Genomic DNA, 21,722 nt, shown 5'->3' on the forward strand with positions numbered 1-21,722 from the left:
TCTGTTCAGTACCTGTGATTTATTAATATTTACCTAGATATTAAATGGTTAATGTTCACTTCAGACACAGGGAATGTACGGTTCATTTCTGGGATTGGCACTAAATCAGAGTGGAAAATTCACGTAATACATTGTTATGAGTATCCCTGTTTTAATATAACAACATTTCTGATAACTTCATGTATGCATGCAAAGAGCCATTTGACTGTATACCTTGAATTTGCAGTTCTGTTGTGCAGGGACCCGATGTCAGTTATTTCAGTAAGAGATTTCAGAATAATTGGTTAATGCAGAGAGCAGAACTCATGTTCAAAGAAGCTGAAATAAGTGCATGACTTGGAAACCAGAGAGTGTTTACTCTAATGCTTTCTCTTCTAATTATTTACACGGAACTGTAGCTGATTGAATGAAGATATCGACCCGAATCCACTACTATAAGAGCAAATTGTGTGGAACCAATTCATTATTCCCATTTGATAATTAGTCCCATTTGAATTTAAAACAATACTTGCATTAGCTAATAGGACATTACAACTCTACACACAATTCTGAGAATGACAGAAACCACATTTACAAATGTATTCTGTTGAAAGGTTTGCATAGCATGCTCTTATTAAGAATAGAAAATCAAGAATTTGGTAATGTGATTCAAACGATTGCTTTAATTAATTTTATTTTCACAATGAATAGGAATGTTGATTTTTTTTTTGAGTTCCCATAAGAAGTACATAATTCAGTTGAAACTGATCACAAAGTTTGGGGTGGCACAGTGGTTAGCACTGTTGCCTCACAGTGCCAGGGACTTGGGTTCAGTTCCAGCCTCAGGTGACTTTCTGTGTGGAGTTTGTACATTCTCTGCATGTCTGCGTGGGTTTCCTCCCACAGTCCAAAGATGTGCAGGTCAGGTAAATTGGCTATGCTACATTGCTCATAGTGTTAGCTGCATCATTCAGAGGGAAATGGGTCTGGGTGGGTTACATTTCAGAGGGTTGGTGTGGACTTGTTGGGCCGAAGGGCCTATTTCCACACTTTAGGGAATCTAATCATACTTTAATGATGAACAATTTCTGTAGCACTTTATCTCATTATCACATCTCACTTGGGATAGTGTGCTGGAAATTAATCCCTCCTATCCCCCAAATCACTATCAAAGTTAAAGATTTTAAACTAAGCTCACAAAATTCCCCAATTTGCTTGATTTTCAGACCTAGGATGATAGCACAGACCAGGTTTCTATATTTAATAAGAGTTGCTATTTATTACAAAAAATTAGACTCAGGCTGCAGGTAAACAGTAACATAACACCACAAATTACAACTCTGATCTTCTGACAAACACCTCTTTGCACACAGACAGGAAAACAACAGGGAGAAATAGGATATTGTTGGATAAAGGACTGGAAAGCAGTTCAGTGGGTCCTAACATGGGTTGCTGAGCTGATCCATATGATTTCTATCCTGGCCAGAATGTTGTTTTTCAATCATCCTTCTCCAGATGCATCAACTGGTTTGCAAGAGACACAAGGGGTTTGGTTTGCTTATAAAAGGTCTCTGACTTATCAGTGAAAATTCACACTTTACAACAGCTGTTGAGGGGCAGGTTAACTGGGCTTCTTTAATTAAGAAGTCCCAATCTTTACACTCATTCAAATATCTCAAATTATTGCATGCACCGTAAATTATACATGAGATGCTATGACCATTACTTAAAATATGGCTGCCCTTTGATATAAAACTTCTCCCCAACAACCACAAAACCAAGGTCTACCTCATCTGTTTTTGTTCATGGGTAAGCTGTGGTGGGTCCTGCCCTCTTACATGGCTCTGAGACGTGGACTGTCTACAGGAGTTACCTAAAGGTGTTGGAGCAGTACCGCCAACTTTCGTAAGATCCTGCATATCCCCTGGACACCAGCATTGTCGGCCAGGCCAACATCCCCAGCATTGAGGCACTAACCCCACCTTGATCATCTGCGATGGGTTGGGTACGTCATCCTCATTACTGACATGAGGCTCCCCACGCAGGTGCTCTACTCGCTGCTCTAGAATGGCAGGGGAGCCCCAGGTGGACAGAGGAACCGGTTCGATGATACCCTCACTCACAAAGTGCAGCATTCCGGCAGACACTTGGGAATCACTGGGCCAAGACCATCCAAACTGCAGGAGGTGCATCCAGAAAGGTGTGGAGCACCTTGATACTCGCCCAGAAAGTGGAATCCAGACAAAGATAGCGAAAGGAGTGTGCTGTCAGACCAATACCCACTCACTCCTTCCTGTGACCACCTTCTGTCTCAAGTGTAACAGAGCATCGGTCTGTACAGCCACCTACAGACTCTCTCTGAGAGTGGAAGAGAATCATCCTCATCTGCAAGGGAGCCCTGATGATTTTGTTCACTTAAAGAGGAGAGTATTCTCACTGGAACACAAAGAGAACTTCCAGCTTTTCGATAGTACCCCGGGATCTTTAAGATCTATCATCATTGCCAAGATAGATGTAAATGAGCTAACATCCTTTATTGTCAGGAATGAGTCAAAGGTAACAAAATCTAAAATTGATCACTGTGTATAAGTGTTGCCTTGAGTCAGAGAATGTGGAGCCCTGCATACAGGTCCCTGATGATCTGTATTTCTGTGCATTACTAAGGGGAGGCTGCAATGTCAGGTGAGGCTTTTACAAAGGTCTCCTCCTCAGATGGCCTTTAAAATATCCCATGATGCTCTTTAATCAACCACAGGAAGTTTTCCTGTTTTTTTTTTGGCGGGCATTCTTCCCTAAGCCAGTTCAATCCCATTTGCTTCGTGCAGAAATTGGTTGCTGTGTTTGCTCACCGTGCTTCAAAATTCATACTCAACTTTAAAAGTGCTTTGGGACATTCTGAAAAGTAATAAGTCTTAATATAAACACAAGGTCATTCTTTGTTGATACAACAGAACTATTGGTCCCTTGGTTGGTGGGGCAATTTACACACATAGGGATATTTTGGCAGATTCAGTTTGAATGAAATTGACTTCACATTATAACAGTTAAAGGCATACTTTAAGAGCTAATCCTTTCAATCTGATTCTCTGCCTGTCAACGGTATATTATTTCAAAATCAGCACCACACCTCTACTCCCTTATCCTCTTCTTTGCTTCATTCAGTTAACAATCACTTAGTATGGCTCAAATGAAATAAATTGCCCCATCTCACATGATGAGGTGGTCTTGGTCAGGTTGGGCATTGCTATCCTGCAAAATGAACTTTGCTGTTCATACAACAACCTGTATTTATATAGCACCTTTAATGTCACGTAATATTCCAAGGCTTTGCTAAGGACCACAATAGAACAATATTGAAAAACTTCAATGGTTCCAGTGAAGAATCCTTGACAAAAAAAATCAATGTCCCCTACCCCCTGCAATGGATTCAAGACTTTCAGCATCAATTCAGCAGACTAAAAAATGTTGGGATCCAAATGATAGGTCAGGTTGGCTATCCCTCACTGGATATGCTCCTAGGGTGAATAGCAGGGTTGTGTAATTTCTAGATATTGCACTGTTCTAATCTTTCTATCCAGTCAGGAATATATATTGGGTAAGCTACAAATCCAGCTATTTATTTCAAAGAGAAGCCAGTGGGATGGCCAGATGAAAGCATCCACAAGACAGGTCCTTAGACAATGGTCAATTAGTTAGCTTTTGCCGTAGAAGCGTGGATATTTGGTTTGATAAAGTTAGCTTGGAGTGCTGGCTGTAGAATGGGGACTTTGGTTGAGTGATCATCGGAACTGTGATCAGAAATGGCAATCACAGACTTTCTACCTGAAAAAGAGATGTTTTGTTTGCCTCCTTACTTCCTACTTACTGGCCTCCTCCTCCCCCTTCCTGTTAATATTCCTCCTCCTTAGCTACTCGCCATATCCCAAATCTTCACCGATGGCAAGCTGATGCAGGCGACAATAGGACACATGCTCTAGTGAGTACTGTGATGCATCTCTAGAGCAGCCTTGATAACAGTACTGTTGACATGACTGCCGCCTGGGCACCCAGTATTCGGCTGCCTGATGGACTGAGCAAGGCTGTGCACAGAATACACATTCAGCAAGTGGTGACTTTTGCAATTGTGGCACATCTCTGCATTTAGATGCAGCAGCTGCAAAGCTATGTGTGTGGAGTTAGTGGCACCCTGCACTCAGGGGTGAGCTTGTTTTCGGAGGAAAGCTGCATGAATTCAGCACCTTCATCTTTCACATCAGACACAATAGCTTCCTTCTCCTGGGATGAAAAATATTAGCCCCCTCCTTTACAGCAATGGATTGCAAACTACTCTTGTTTCTTTTGGTTCTTTTTGAAAGTGTTATGAAAGTTGCACTGAAAGCTCATTTTGACACAGCACTGATAAATGCTAAGTTTGAGGATGCATCCTGAACAGTATTTATTTTTCGGACGTTATGTTGATGGACATTATCAATTAATTTTAGACTTCTACTTAAGCCGCTACAAACATAACTACTCGCAGGTCAGGGAGAGTGAGACAAGATACATGCTAACATCTGTCATTTTCTTGAAGATATACCTGAGGTTGGAGTTTTGTGTCTGGATTTAAATGGTAGCAGAGACTACAGGACATTGGAGTCCTTTACGGTGCCATAAAACATGTCATTTCCATCCTGAAATTATTCCTTCAAGCAGCAGTTGGGTATATTACAATGGGTCTTAAAGGTGAGTTATAATGCTGGCTGTCACTTTCAAATTCAGTTCAACATGTGTAAATTTAGCTTTTGCCAACTTACCCTCATCTATTTTATACGTAACTGCTTTTCAATATTATTCTCATTATTTCATATCTCCACATGAACATGCATCAACTCCAACCTCAAATAGAAAAGCTCTTTGGGTGGCATGGTGGCTCAGTGGTTAGCACTGCTGTCTCACAGCGTCAGGTACCCAGGTTTGATTCCAGCCTCGGGCAGCTGTCTGTGTGGAGTTTGCACATTCTCTGTGTGGGTTATTTCTAGGTGCTCTGTGGGTTTCCTCCCACAGTCGCAAGACATGCAGGTTAGGTGATTTGTCCCTAGTGTTCAGGGATATGTAGGTTAGGTGCATTAGTCAGGGGTAAATGTAGAGTAATAGGGTATGAAAATGGGTCTGGGTGGGATACTCTTTGGAGCGTCAGTGTGGACTTGTTGGGCCAAAGGGCCTGTTTCCATACTGTAGGGATTCTGTGTGATGACTTATCCTCTGCACATCAGACACCTTTACAGAGGATTGCTAAGAAACTGTCCACTCTTGCCAGATTTATAAATTTTGTTCTGTCGCCTTGCGCTCAGCAGGAACTCAATTAAGAAAATGCAAGCAAGGTTTCATTAAAGTCTTAAGCCACCTGAAGGTAAAAGTTTCAACTCATTACTTTGGATCGAGACTCCTAGGTGACAGGGACACGGTGCTTACTCAACTGTATATCCTAATTCCGCATGACTATACGATTGCTAGTAACATAATTTGTCATCTTGCTTGATCTCTGGCAATGAAACGCATTTATAAAGTGTTGTTCATGTTATCACAGAAAGCCAAATCATTATTTTTCACTTATTTATATCATTGATCTGTAGTGTTATTCTTGGGGCAAATACTCGGGGATAAATTGTACATTGCGTAGTTCACAAACAGCAATAGAATCTCAAATCACATAATCTGTTTTGTGTGTGTTGGGGAAAGGTTGACCAGGATACTGAGAGAATTTCCTTGCTCTTCATTGAATAGGGCCATGGAATTTGTGGCCTTAGTGGAAGACCAGCCCTTTGTTTTAACTTCTCACCTGAGAGCCAAATAGTTTAACCTTCCTCACTGCTCTGTGCTTGTTGAGGTACAGCCCTTGTTCAAATCCCTCCTGCCTTTAGTTTGACTTCAGTGGCCCAGGATCCAGAAGTTCTCCTGCACCATTGCTTCAATTTAACCTGAATCCACTACCTGTATCCTCACTGTTGTGTGTATGCCATTGGGACTGGACACAGTTTATTACTTCTGATTCTGGATATTTAACTTCTTCAGCTTGAAGGATGGAATGAGCTATTCCCTGCTCCTATTTTCTCTGTTTCCTATTGCTTCTGAAACTCAACTGTTCAAACTCAGTGCTTTCCCTCCATAGGCTGTTGATTACAACTAGGACCTGGGTTCAGTGGTTAGCATCACTGTCTCATAGTGACCCCAGGTTCGATTGCGCCCTCAGTTCAGGCCCTTCGGCCCTCAGTGTTTCGCCAACCCATGGAGCCAATCTGAAGCCCATCTATCCTACATTATTCCATTTTCATCGATATGTTTATCCAATGACCATTTAAATGCCCTTAAAGTTGGCGAGTCTACTACTGTTGCAGGCAGTGCATTCCATATCCCTACTACTCATTGAGTAAAGAACCTACCTCTAACATCTGTCCTATAACTATCACCCCTCAATTTAAAGCTATTGTCCCCTCATGCTCGCCATCACTATCTGAGGGAAAAGGCTCTCTCTGTCCAACCTATCTGATCCTCTGATTATCTCATATGTCTCAACTAAGTCTCCTCTCAATCTTCTTCTCTAATGAAAACAGCCTCAAGTCCCCTCAGCCTTTCCTTGTAAGACCTTCCCTCCCTACCAGGCAACATCCTAGCAAATCTCCTCTAACCCATTTCCATAGCTTCTACATCCTTCCTATAATGTGGCGACCAGAACTGTACGCAATACACCAAGTGTGGCCGCACCAGAGTTTTGTACTATGCAACATGACCTCATGGCTCAGAAACTCCATCCCTCTACTAATAAAAACTAACACAGTGTATGCCTTCTTAGCAACCCTATTAACCTGGGTGGCGATTTTCAGGCATCTATATACATGGACACCGAAATCTCTCTGCTCATCTACACTACCAAGAATCTTACTATTAGCTGAGTACTCCTTATTCCTGTTGCTCCTTCCAAAGTGAATCAGCTCACACTTTTCCGCATTAAACTCCATTTGTCACCTCTCAGCCCAGCTTTGCAGCTTATCTGTCCTTCTGTTTCCTCTTGCAGTCCAAAGATGTTCAGGTTAGGTAGATTAGCCATGGCAAATGTGGAGCTACGAGGATAGTGTGTGGGTGCTGGGTCTGAGTGGGATAATGTTGGAGGATTGGTGCAGAATCTCTGGGCCAAATGGCCTCTTTCCACACTGTATGGATTCTATGATTTCTGATTGTTCCTCTCCCTACCATACACTGATCTGCACCCTCCCAGAGCCATCCTACACTTTGGCGCCAGATGGGCAATATGCCATGCTGGATGCTGTGCATGTTTCTGTACCCCCCCATCTGTGACTATTGGATCCAAAATAGCCAGCACCTTGCTACATTTTCCTGTAACCACCAACACCAAGTCTAATAGAAGGAAGGCACACCAGCTGGGAGATGGTGCTTCCCCTGGCCATGGAGGACATGATGGTGGACATCACATCACGACAGGCAATTGCTGATAGTGAAGCTAGGGTTGGGGGAACCAAGTGTGTAACTATTGGATAGTTTTGGGTGAAGGGCATGATGCCAGTGGGTGCTCTGGCTCATAGACTGCGATCAGCAGTGGGGTTGGTCATGCCACAGCACTGGCAGAGTTGTCCATGTTCACATCCTCTTGTCGCTAGAGCTGGGGCTGCAGACTGGCACACACCAGCCTGGCTGGCTTGCTCGGCTAGGAAGGAGAGGGAGTGTGGGAAACATTGGACAGAGGAAACACTGGACAGAAGAAGCACCATCACAACCCACCACAGCCCCTGGCACCAGCTCAGACATGTTCACCCCACTGGTGCCTAAATCCAAGCGAGCGGGCAGAACCGAGCGAACTTGACGTGACCAGTGAGCATGGGGAGGTGAGGGAGGGAGATTGAACTCATGCCAAAACTGGGAGAGCTGTCTCACGGACTAGTCAAGCAACAGCCTGGCCCTGTCATTGGAATTTTACCTTACAGACAATGATTATGACACAACCACCACTGTGCCATCATCAGTAATGGCAGCACAGGGGTGCACAATTGGGAGGGAATTGCCCTGGGAGTAATCAATATTGATCTCAGATCCTGTGAAGTCTTGTGACATCAGTTCAGACACGGTCAAAGAAACCTCCTGCTGGTTATCATCTACTGCTCCCCCTTGGCTGACCAGTCAGTGCTCCTCCATGTTGGTCACCACTTGGAAGGAGCACTGAGAGTGGCAAGGGCACAACATGTGGACAACCTCAATATCTGCTGCCAAGCGTAGCTGGCAGCACCACTACTGACTGAGATGGTCATATCCTAAAGAACGTCGCTACTAGACTGCATCTGCCATGGGTTAGTTCAGGAACCAACAAGAAGGAATGAATACATGACCTCATCTTCACCAGTCCAACTGCTGGAGATGCGTCTATCCATGATAGTATCAGTAAAAGTGACAACTGCACAATCCTTGTGAAGATGATTGAGAATACCCTCCATCATATTGTGTAAACTGTCATTGTGCTGAATGGAACAGACTTTGAACAGATCCAGCAACTCAAACCTGGCATCCATGAGATGCTCTGGACCAATGAATTGCATTGAACCACAATCTACAAACTCATGGCCTGGCATATATCCCACTCTCCAGTTACCATCAAGGTATGGGATCAACTTTGGCTCAGTGAAGAAAACAGGAACAGAGGCAGCACCAGCCGTAAGTAACATTGAGGTACAACCTGGTGGATTTACAACATGGGACAGTGGAAGCACCATGCAGTAAGCAGGGATCCAGAACCCCACAAGCAACAGATCAGATCTAAGCTTTGCAGGACTACCACATCCAGTCATGAACGCTGGTGGGCAATTAAAGAGCAAACAAATAGTGGAGGTTCCACAAACATCACTGCTCTGGTCTATGATGGAAGGATTCCCAACCAGCAGTCAGCCCACACTGATTAATCGGTTGACTAGGCAATTATTTGACCATCTTAGGGCCTCAATTGGTGGCGGGCCAGGAAGCTGGATCTTGCACCTTTCCTCCCAGAACTATACTCGGGTAGAGGCAGGAAGGTGACTGCCATCTTGCCTGCCATCATCGCACCTAATGAATCACTTCCTGCCTTCGCTGGGGTTGCAGGATTCCATCTTACACTCTGGAAATCACTCCCTAAACATTTCTCCCTTCCCCTGGAAAAGCCTAAAAGCATTCTATCGACTGCCTTGTTTGTCTTGTCTGTGAAATTCTTGGCCATGTTTTCCTCCTCTGAAGGTGCTAAATAAATGCAAATTGATGTTGGTTAAAGCTCATCTCTCAGACATATTATCGTGTTTGTTGAACATTGGTGTTGAGTTTAAAATGAAATAACACTTTGTGTACAATCAGTACAAGATTTTCTTCTGCACCAGGGGTTTTCACCACTTTGGCTACATCTTATAACCTGCCATCAGAGGATGAAGTCTGCAGCAGTTGTGGAGTGGAGTGAGTGCCAGAATTAGCAGAGGCAGAGATTTGAACTCTATTGCCTTTGTACTAAAGTGCTGTGCCAACTTGTCTGAGGTAAAATGGCCTTTCTTGTTGTTTCCATAACAACACTTGCTTGTTGATTTATCACAATTATCACCATTTACAATTACCCTAGTAGGGAAAGGATGCAAATTCTTCTGTTTATCCTCAGTTTAACACGTCAAGAAGCATTGATGTTTATAACCATGTTTGGAGATGCTGTATTTAAATATATTTGCATAATTCAATATATTTGCATAATCTTGTCAATGTTGGTGCTTTTTGTTCTCTCCTGGACTCCACACTAGAATCCCCCATTCAAATCCCCCTCACAGTTTCTTTGTTATTAAATTTAAGAATCTCATTCAATGAATCATTGATGTTTTTAAAGATGTATTGAAGTGTTTTGATGTGTGTGCTAGCCATTGGAGCTGAGCATTAAGCCCTATTGTAATTGTTTTACTATTGGGACATTGCATTTCTTTGATTGGGCCTCTGTCAACTCTTTCATAGCGCTGTTCAGTTCATCTGTGCAATGTAGCCAAGGTCATCATCACTGGCTTCTCTTGCATCATTGTCTCTGGTGTCCTCCAAGAATTTACCTCTTGACTTCTTCCTGTTTCTCATTCCCAGGCTGCCCCTCACTGACATCATTCCAACAGCACAGCATCAGTAACCACATGCTCGCTGTGGATACCCAGCCCTACTTCACTGCCACCCCCACCACTCCTGACCCCTCCACTGGGTCTAAGTGATTGGACTCAGGTTGATTCACTCCCTCCAGCTAATTGTTGGGAAGACCCCAAAGCCATTGCCTTCCACCACCCCCCGCCTCAGGCCCTACTACTGAGCCACCAACTCCCTCAGAGGCTGTGGGCCTGGGAAGTCCACATTCAATCAATCAATAGAAACAACAGCTGCCCACATTCTATTTTGTGTGACCTTGAGATCTTCCAAAATTGGAGCCTATGCCTGAACCTGCACCAAATCCTGTTCCGCTGTGCTCTCTGACTTACATTGGCTTCAGGTTAAGCAAGGCCTCAATTTCTAAATTCTTGTCCTTGTTTTCAAATCCTGCCCTTGTATGTTGTCTCCTTACCCTCTGTAATGTTCTTCAGCCTCACAGCTATCCGGGGTTTTCACACCTGTCTAATTCTAGCTTCTGGAGCATTCCCAATTGTAATCACTCAACCATTGGTTTTATTTGACTTGATTTATTATTGTCATGTGTAGCTTGGTACAGCTGGCCTCTGGAGCATCTTCCTTCCCACCTATCAGCTCTATCCTCCCCTCCGACCTATCACCATCACCCCCCACCGGCATCTACCTATCGCATTCCCCAGCCCCACCCCCACCTTGATGTGAATGCACTGGAGAGAGAATACATTGGGTAACACTGTTTTTGTTTATGAAGGGTACAAGAATGGGAGGACATCAATGTAAAGTGATGCGCAAACGAAACAAGGTCAATGTGAGAAAAATCTTTTCCACTTAGTGAGATGTTAGGTAATGGAAAGCACTGTTTGTGCGTGTGGTGGAGATAGCTTTATTTTAGGCATTCAAGATGTATAGCATGTTTTTTTTGGATAGTGTGCAGGGATACAGGGAAAGGGCAGGAAATTGGCACTAGATAATATAGGTATATGGGCTAAATAGCCTGTTTCTGCACTGTAATAATTCTATGATTCTGCAAACATAACTGGATTCACTCATCTCTGGTATCACTTGAGTAAATCTCCTCTGCACTCTCACCAGGATTTTGACATCCTTCCTAAAGCAGGGTTTTCTTACACTTGAGCTTAGACAAAGGATAGTCTTTTGAGATCAACCCTTTCTGTTTAAAATATGTTCCCCAGTGGTTTTATCTTCTTTAAGTCAATACTGCTTCCTGCACATTGAGGTACCAGTTTGGAGTGTCTCAGGCTGTGAGTGTCTGCTCTACCTACACTGTCGCTGAAGCTGCTTGCTCCTTATCACTAAATGATGTGCTTCAGTATTTTTGTAACACTCAATAATTTACATCTGTACACAACAGGTTATCAGAGATAGCTGTCTAGAGTAGAGTCTCTCTTTACGTGCTCACTCTAGACTGATGTCTACTCACTTGTTAATACCAAAATTATGTGATTCAGGGAGACAGTACTATGGTGGTACTGTCACTGGACCAGTCCAATACTATGGGGGGACATCAATTCAACGCTTACTATGGCATCTAGTGGAATTTAGATTGAATTAATGTCTCTGGAAATAGAAGCCACTGTAATGCTGACCAGGCTGTTTCATTTGATGTTTATAACCTTGCACAACACGCATCTGCCAATCATAATTGTGTGGGGGTTTCTTTAAGATTCAAGATGTCTGCTTGAAAAAGCTTTGCCTGTGCTCGTGATCCAGGCTGGAAGACAGACTGGAAATAACTGTCAATTTGTCATAAAAACCCATCTGCTTCACTAGTGTCCTTTTGGGAATGATGTTTGCCTACCTTACCTGTTCTGGCTTTTATGTGACTCCAAACTCATAGCAGTGCAGTTGACTCCTAACTGTCCTCTGTAATGGCCCGAGCTAAACAATCAGTCTGAGGATACTGAGGAATAAGCAACAAATGTTGACCTTTATTTCAAAGTCTAAACCATCTTGTTAAAAATATACAACCTGTAGTCAGACAACAGCAGGAATACTGTAACCAATTTTGCTCCCCTTATCTAAGGAAAGGTATATTGGCATTGGAGATTGTTCAGTGAAGGTTCAGTAGGTTTGTCCCAGATATGGATGGACTGTTTTGTGAGGTGAGATTGAAGAGGTTGGTTCTGTACTCGTTGGAGTTTAGAAGAATAAGAGGAGACCTTATTGAAACATTTAGGAGTTTAGTGGATTTGACAGGTGGACATGGAGAATTTGTTTCTCCTTGTTGGATTGTCTAGGACCAGAGGAAAAAATCGGTAAGTTTTAAATATTTACTCCTTTCTTAAAAAGTAAGTTGCAGCAATTGTGTCTAGGGGAAAGTGAGCTGAAAGTGGTCGAGGAGCCATATGTGAGTACTACAGCTGTGTAATGTATTTGACAAATAGCAACAACTGTTGGATAATTGGAGACATTTTGAATGGATCGATGTGCCAGGCAGTGAGGATTATTACGTAAATCCCCAGACGTTCCCTTTAAATGTAATTTAACATACTTTATTTTTAATGGGAAAAGAAGTGAAGCGCATAGTTGACTTCTGATATTACAAAAGCGAAGATCTGCGCCATGTTAACAGCTAAGCTCATGTCATTTATGGTCTGTGCTCATTCCCACTATTTGAATTTCTGAACTGAAGAAGTGTTGGAATCATTGGTGAATAATCTATTTTAATTTGGGCATAAACCATAGGTTGGTACTGATCTCATTCCTATACATATCCAGTGAGTCAATCCACATCTTTCTTACAAGTGAGACAAAAGACTATTTGTAGACAGAGTTGACTGCAGTGCACAAGTACAATGAAGTTGAATATATAATTAATAAAACATTATTGTATTCTTATAACTGATTCTCTTATGTTCTAAACTAGGCTTCTATTTATTGCCGTCAGTATAAAAGGAGTTTTTTTGCGTTGACACTGCCATGTCAGAATTTAATTGTGAACTGTAATTACAGTATACACTATTAACCTTTTCATTTGGTGTTTATAACCTTGCACAACACGCATCTGCCAATCATAATTGTGTGGGGGTTTGTTTAAGATTCAAGATGTCTGCTCAAAAATGCTTTGCCTGTGCTAGGGTTCCAGGCTGGAAGACAGACTGAGACTCTCAATGCAAAACTGCTCCCAGGGTTGAAAAGAGGTTAGTGAGACCTCTTCTAGAGTACTGTGTCCAGTTCTGGTCGCCCTGTTATAGGAAGGATACTATTAAGCAACAGAAGCTTCAAAAGAGATTTACCAGGATGTTGCCGGGAATGGAGGTTTTGAGTTATAAGGAGAGGCTGGATATTGTCCACTGGAGTGTAGGAAGTTGAGGGGTGACCTTATAAAGGTTTATAAAACTATGAGGGGTATAGATAATGTGAATGGCCGGTATCTTTTCCCTAGGACGGGGGATTTCAAGACCAGGGGTCATATTCTAAAGGTGAGAGGAGAAAGATTAAAAAAAAACGAGGGGCATTTGTGGTTTGTGTGTGGAATATGGACCAAGCACAAGCAGATGGGAATGGTTTAGGTCGGGATTATGGTCTGCATGGACTGGTCCGAAGGGTCTCTTTCTGTGCTGTGTAGGGAACAGCTGAGGGAAGACAGTTCAGTAATGGAAGGCTTTGATTTTACAAACCTGTAGATTGATGGATTGATTGTGACCCTGGCAGAGGAATGAATAATGGATGGTGGTTGGAGCTTGCTGCGGGAGGAGGAGTGTGATGAGACGGTGCTGAGGAGGAAGACCTGGAAAGTCAAGGCAAGTGATGATCCTGGTTGCAAAACATCTTTTAAAAAAAAGGAGCGAGAAGCTATGGTGGGAAGTGTGAGGGATCCCTTATTAGTAAATATTTTTCTTTGTGTCATGTCTGATACAGATGATAGAGTAACCTTTTATGGCTTGGGAGCGACGCTGAAATTCAGGATACATTTCTCCTTTCTGATTGTCTTTTGATAATGACAAGAGAGTGAGGAATGTACTGGAAGACAGATTGCATTCTTAAGCCTTCACCCAGCCACTTGCTTTCATTGGCACACTGACTAATGTCATCTGTCATGACCTCCAAGAAACAATTGCCCAAAAATGATCTTCTCAGTGCACTCAGTATCACAAGAACCTGAAATATTTGTCAAAACTTTCAAATGAGATCTGTGGTGTTTTATATTTATAATATTTAGATGTTGCCTTTTTTTAACAAAAGGTTGGTAAACACATGTGTGTGTTTGTGCACACGCATGCACGTGTGTGTTAATTCTGGCTGAGTCATTATGTTCCTATCATTTATTCATGCACAGCATTACTCCAGCATTTATTGCACAATCCTAATTATGTTTCAGAAGATGGTGGTACAAGTACATCATCAGTGCTGTTAGGAAATGAGTTCCTGAGTTTTGACCAAACAACAATGAAGGAATGCCAATATAGCTCCATATCAGGATGGTTTCTGGCTTGGACAGGCCACAAGTCAGCAAATCTGAGCTTGCAGTATCTTGCTTACTGGTCTGCGGGACACAAGCTGTGATGTTTGATTTACAAGTCAGTTAGAATGCTAATCATGCCTCATCAAAGCACAGATTGTGTATGCAAGGCATGGACAGGATGTGAACTGTCATTTCATCTCAAGATGCCAGGCTGAAGATGTTTCACTTCATCTTTGAAGCTGCTTCATTGACAGCTTTGTACTTGGAGGCCTCTTTAGGACGCATCTCAGAACTTGCTGATCAGTTTATTAGTTTCTCCTTATCACTGTGACCTCTCTGAGCTCCAAGTTCATCGAAGTGAAGCAGAAAGCCATTTAGTGTGCACTGACATTCTGAAAACCATCCCACCCACATCCACCGCACCCCGTAACACTACATTGGAATTTTACATAGCTAATCCACCTAGCCTGCAAATTCCTTGGCACTACAGGGCAATTTAGCACAGCCAATCCACCTAACCTGCACATATTTGGACTGTGGGAGGAAACCCATATAGACATTGGGAGAACATGCAAACTCCACACAGACAGTCGCCCAAGGGTGGGAATTGAACCCTGCTCCCTGGCACTGTGACACAGCAGTGCTAACCACTGAGCCACCCCGTGCTGCCCAGCAGTTTAAGATTCTAAGGAATCTGAAAACAACCTATAAGAATTTCTGAATAATTTGTCACATATAGTAGTTTAATGTACTATTGAAAGTTAAACACTTGTATATTGCTATTTTTATCTGTGTTTTCACCTATTTCCACTTGTAGTTTTTCTTATAAGCAATTGTAGGTGCTGGCTAGCCTGATGCCAATGATCAGGCAGCATTGTGCCTTTCCCCATGTGGGAGAGACTGCTGTACCTGGGGGTGCCCTGGAAAACCCAGCAATTAAAAGATTCACTGAGAGCTCCCACACCTTGTTGGTTCCGCACTGCAGCGTTAGTTTTAGTTGCATTTAAATTCACATAATTCCATGCAGGGGAACAGCTCCACAAACAATGTGGATTTTAAATGTTTCACTATTTCAAAATCAGGAGGGAATAGTTAGTCCAGGAGTAGTCATTGCCAGAAGTCTCAGAAGTCCACAGGGCCTCAGAGGGAGATGACTGATGGTGAGTTGAACCTGAGGGTCACCATGATTCAGGTGAGGAGGGAGGATGAGAAGGCAGGATTTTCTTGGTGACCTCAGCCAGTGTGGGAATTGAACGCACACTGTTGGCATCAGTCTGCATTGGAAACCGGTCATCCGGCCAACTGAACTAACTGACTCCCTGAATCCAGTACAAACCGAACCAATCAGGAAGCTGGTACTTATTTCAAAACTGAGGGCGGTCTGCCCCTTCAGATGCACGAGAAACCCTTCACAGAGTTGTACAGCAAGGAAACAGACCCTTCGGTCCAACTTTTCCATGCTGACCAGGTCTCCTAAATTAATTTAGTCCCATTTGTCAGCATTTGGCCCGTATCCTTCTAAACCCTTCCTATTCATGTACAGATGAGTTTTAAATGTTGTAATTGTACCAGTCTCCACTACTTCCTCTGGCAGCTCATTCCATACATGCACCATCCTCTATGCAAAAGCTGCTCTGTAGGACCCTTTTAAATCTCTCTCCTCTCACCTTAAACCCTCTAATTTTGGACTCTCTCCCCCTGGGAAAAAGACCTTAACTATTCACCCTATTCACCATGATTTTATAAATTTCTGTAAGGTCACCCCTCAGCCTCTGATGCTTCAGGGAAAATAACCCCAGCCTATTCAGCCTCTCCCTATAGCTCAAACCCTCCAAAGCTGGTTTACATCCTTGTAAGTCTTTTCTGAACCTTTTCAAGTTTCACAACATCTTTCCTATAGGAGAGAGGCTAAAATTAAGCACAGCATTCCAAAAGGGGCCGAATCTGGTCCAGTAGTCCAATTGACTTAATCTCCCAATGCAATAACTCCATGTTCAAAGATGTAGCCTTTAAATCAAAATTTGGACAAATACGTGTGGTTATGGTTACATATGGTGAAGAGCACATTTTACTTTTGCACTGAGGTACTTCAACAAAGTTTAAATTACTGACTGGTCTACAACCTTTACACAAGCTTTCACAGCAACCTCAGAATCCTTCTCATTATCAATAGCTGAGGAGGCCTCTATGTAAAAGTCAGAGGAGAATAGATCTGGTTGGTATTTATCATTAAACATAGTTAAAAAATCACACAACACTATGTTCTAGTCCAACAGATTTATTTGGAAGTTCCCTGCTTTCAGTCCTGATGAAGGGCTTTTGCCCGAAATGTCGATTTTCCTGTTCCTCGGATGCTGCCTGACCGGCTGTGCTTTTCCAGCATCACTCTGGTTTCCAGCATCTGCAGTCCTCACTTTTGCCAAGCTTTCAAAGTGTTGACCCTTCGTCATGTAGAAAAAGCAGCAGCGCTCCAAAAGCTAGTGCTTCCAAATAAACCTGTTGGGCTATAACCAGTTGTTGTGTGATTTTTTTAAATTTGTCCACCCCTGTCCAACGCCAGCACTTCCATATCTTAATTAAACATGACTGCCTGTATCCTTAGGGGCTGAGTACTTCCTGTTCCTGTTCTTCCACTTTGTACACCCCCATTTTACCCAGGGTTCAATGCTGAGGTGCCATCATTCGACTTATTCATGTTTTCTCAGGCAAATAGGGAAATGATTGGAATCAAAATTGAAAGAAAACCAACCTTGTTACTGCTGTGAGTGCAGAAGCAATAATTTTGGGAAATATATAAAATCGTTCCGTTTCCAACATTTCTAATCCATGAGGCCTCTTTTGGAGTACTGTCTTCAGTTCAAGTTACCCTGTTATAGGAAAGATACTATTAAGCTGGAGAGGGTTCAGAACAGATTTACCAGGATGTTGTTAGGAATGGACGGCTTGAGTTATAAGGAGTCTGGATGGTATATGAATAGGAAGGGTTTAGAGGGATATGGGCCAAGTGCTGGCAAATGGGACTAGCTGAGATTAGGATATCTGGGCAGCAGGGACAAGTTGGACCGAAGGGTCTGTTTCCGTTCTGTACATCCCTATGACTGTATGAGAGGCTGGGACTTCTTTCACTAGAGTGCAGGAGGTTGAGGGTTGACCTTATAGAGGTTTGTAAAATTATGAGGGGTATAGATAAGGTGAATGACAGGTGGCTTTTTCCCTAGGATGGTGCATTTTAAGACAAGGGAAGACTATTTTTCAGGTGAAAGGAGAAATATTTAAATAAGACATGAGGGGAAACGTTTTTTTTACATAGAGAGTGATTTGTGTGTGGAAAGCACCTCCAGAGGAAGTGGTGGATGTGGGTGCAGTTACAATGTTTAAAAGACATTTGGATAAGTACGTGAATAGGAAATGTTTGGAGTGATATGGGCCAAGGTGGGATTATGGTCTACATGGACTGTTGGACTGAAGGGTCTGTTTCTGTGCTGCATGATTTTATAGGTGATGGCGAGACAGGTTGGCTGTTTGCAGAGCAGAAATGTTAAACCCAATTGATTGAGTTTTTTGAAGAAGTAACAAAGAGGATTGATGAGGGCAGAGTGGTAGATGTGATCTATATGGACTTCAGTAAGGCGTTCAACAAAGTTCCCCATGGGAGACTGGTGAGCAAGGTTAGATCTCATGGAATACAGGGAGAACTCGCCATTTGGATACAGAACTGGCTCAAAGGTGGAAGTCAGAGGGTGGTGGCGGAGGGTTGTTTTTCAGACTGGAGGCCTGTGACCAGTGGAGTGCCGCAAGGATCAGTGCTGGGTCCACTACTTTTTGTCATTTATGTGAATGATTTTGATGTGAGCATAAGAGGTATAGTTAGTAAGTTTGCAAATTACACCAAAATTGAAGTTGTAGTGGACAGCGAAGAAGGTTACCTCAGATTACAACGGGATCTTGATCAGATGGGCCAATGGACTGAGAAGTGGCAGATGGAGTTTAATTTAGATAAATGTGAGGTGCTGCATTTTGGGAAAGCAAATGTTAGGAGGACTTACGCACTTAATGGTAAGGTCCTAGGGAGTGTTGCTGAACAAAGAGACCTTGGAGTACAGGTTCATAGCTCCTTGAAAGTGGAGTTGCAGGTAGCTAGGATAGTGAAGGGAGTGTTTGGTATGCTTTCCTTTATTGGTCAGAGTATTGAGTACAGGAGTTGGGACGTCATGTTGCACTGTACAGGACATTGGTTAGGCCACAGTTGGAATATTGCGAGCAATTCTGGTCTCCTTCTTATTGGAAAGATGTTGTGAAACTTGAAAGGGTTCAGAAGAGATTTACGAGGATATTGCCAGGGTTAGAGGATTTGAGCTACAGGGAGAGGCTGAATAAGCTAGGGCTGTTTCCCCTGGAGCAACAGAGGCTGAGGAGTGACCTTATAGAGGTTTATAAAATCATGAGAGGCATGAATAGGATAAATAGACAAAGTCTTTTCCCTGGGGTCAGGGAGTCCAGAGCTAGAGAACATAGTTTTAAGGTGAGAATGGAAATATATAAAAGAGACCTAAGGGGCAACATTTTCACTCAGAGGGTGGTACATGCATGGAATGAGCTGCCAGAGGAAGTGGTGGAGGCTGGTACAATTACAACATTTAAAAGGCTTCTGGATGGGTATATGAATAGGGTGTTATTAACACCTTGTAGGCTGCTCTCACTCTCTCTCTCTCTCATCTGCCAGCCTGGCTAATAGGTGTGAGGGCACACCTAGGATATGACCCCTGACATTGGCAAGGTAGCATCAACTCTGGGTGGCAGTTGGAAGACTGGTGCAGAGACTGGTTTCTTCAATTTGAAATTTAAAGGGATGAGTTTAGGTTTTCATGAAAAGAAGGAAAACGGAGGAAGCGCATAATGAAGAAGGGGTTTGGTATGCTTTCTTTTATTGGTCAGAGTATTGAGTACAGGAGTTGGGAGGTCATGTTGCAGCTGTAAAGGACATTGGTGAGACCACTTTTGGAATATTGTGTGCAATTCTGGTCTCCGCTGTGGGGGCGGCACGGTGGCTCAGTGGTTAGCACTGCTGCCTCACAGCACCAGGGTCCCAGGTTCGATTCCAACCTTGGGCGACTGTCTGTGTGGAGTTTGCACATTCTCCCCGTGTCTGCGTGGGTTTCCTCTGTGTGCTCCAGTTTCCTCCCACAGTCCAAAAATGTGCAGGTCAGGTAAATTGGTCATGTTAAATTGCCCTTGGTTAGGTGTGTTAGTCAGAGGGGAAATGGGTCTGGGTGGGTTACTCTTCGGAGGGTCGGTGTGGACTTGTTGGGCCGAAGGGCCTGTTTCCACACTGTAGGGAATCTAATCCAATCTTCCTATTGGAAGGATGTCATGAAACTTGAAAGAGTTCAGAAATGATTTCCAAGGATGTTGCCAGGGTTGGAGGTTTTGAGCTATAGGGAGAGGCTGGACAAACTGGGGCTGTTTCCCCTGGAATGTCAGAGGCTGAGGGGTGACCTTATAGAGGTTTATAAATCATGACAGGCATGGATAGAATAAACAGACAAAGACCTTGAACTAGCATCCAAAACTAGAGGGCATAGGTTCAGGGTGAGAGGGAAAAGATATAAAAGGGACCTAAGGGGCAACTTTTTCACACAGAGGGTTGTGCATGTGTGGAATGAGCTGCCAGAGGAAGTGGTGGAGACTGGTACAATTGTAACATTTAAAAAACATCTGGGTGGGTATATGAATAGGAAGAGTTTTGATTTGGGATTATGGTCAGCATGGACGACTTGGACCGAAGGGTCTGTTTCCGTGCACAGGCACCCAGAACTGAATGATTTCCTTCGGAGCAGTAATGATTCCTTGATGGTTTTCCCCAATTTTGATATATTAATTACTGCTTACACCCCCCACGCCCCCCCCCCCCCCACCTTCCCCCTCCCCACACCCCACACCATACAGTCCTCCATTTGGAGTGGAGTTGGGAACATGAAAAAAAAATCTTTAACTTGTGTTTCTGTTGATTAAACATCTTGATAGTGTATAAACTGTGTAGCCTTCACACAGCAAAGGAGCGAGTTATAGTCATACCATTTCCTACTTCTCAGTAAAAACATGGCTTCAAGTGGCAAGGGAGTTGTTGTTCTAATTAATGTACATAGTTAGACAGCTGGCCATGGACATGCAGCAAGGCTATATTCTCAAATGTTTTACAAATGAGCCGTATGTTACCTTCAAAAATTTTGAAGTCGTAGTCTTATTTCTCTTTCCTACTCGAAGTCCACTTTTTAATCCATCCCTTTACTGATCCACATTTTCCATCATTCTTATCAACTCAATTTTCACTTTTTCTCGTCCCTTTTCCCCTCTTCCTTCTAACACCCCTCATCAGCTTACCACTCTGATTTTTCTCTCTTTCCCTATCTTTAATTTTCTGTTGACCCAAAACAATGCTAAACATCCTTTACTAATACCGATAGCCTTGTTAGATTACTATGAGTGTGATGTCAGAGATTATATATTACACATGGTGTAAAGTCAGAGTGTGTATAGTACAAATGTTGTAAAGTCAGAATATGTATAGTACACATGGTGTGAGGTCAGAATGTGTATATTACAGATGATGTAAAGTCAAGGTGTGTATATTACAGATGGTGTAAGGTCAGAGTGTGTACAGTACAGATAGTGTAAGGTCTGGATGTGTATATTACACGTTGTGTAAGTTCAGAGTGTGTATATTGCAGATTATGTAAGGTCAGGGTGTGTATATTACAGATAGTGTAAGGTCAGATTGTATATATTACACATGGAGTTAGATCATGTGTGTATATTACAGATGGTGTAAGGTCAGAGTGTGTATATTGCAGATTATGTACGGTCAGTGTGTGTATATTACAGATGGTGTAAGGTCAGATTGTGTATATTGCCCATGGTGTACGGTCAGGATGTGTATATTAATGATGGTGTGAGATAGGAATGTCTGTTTATTACTGTTAATTTGGTGAGTTACATTGGTACAAGGAATTTAGTGTGAGGTTGGTACACATATTATTGGTGTTAAGTAAAGAAAATTATTGTTTAACAATAAACACATCAAAAATGTTTTTGCATGTGCGTATATCATCTAGAAATGATCAAGGTACAAAAAGTCTTTATTTGTCATACTTTTAACATTGGTAATTCC

The 21,722-nt window shown here is 42.8% G+C and overlaps 1 protein-coding gene across 4 annotated transcripts in view; it reads left to right on the forward strand.

The window, feature by feature from the left end:
• The window catches only part of slc8a3 (solute carrier family 8 member 3), a 503,015-nt gene that overhangs the window by 58,338 nt on the left and 422,955 nt on the right, over positions 1 to 21,722 (forward strand). The window lies entirely within an intron of this gene.

The sequence above is a fragment of the Chiloscyllium plagiosum genome, chromosome 10 (assembly GCF_004010195.1).
Source record: "Chiloscyllium plagiosum isolate BGI_BamShark_2017 chromosome 10, ASM401019v2, whole genome shotgun sequence".
Classification (NCBI taxonomy): domain Eukaryota; kingdom Metazoa; phylum Chordata; class Chondrichthyes; order Orectolobiformes; family Hemiscylliidae; genus Chiloscyllium; species Chiloscyllium plagiosum.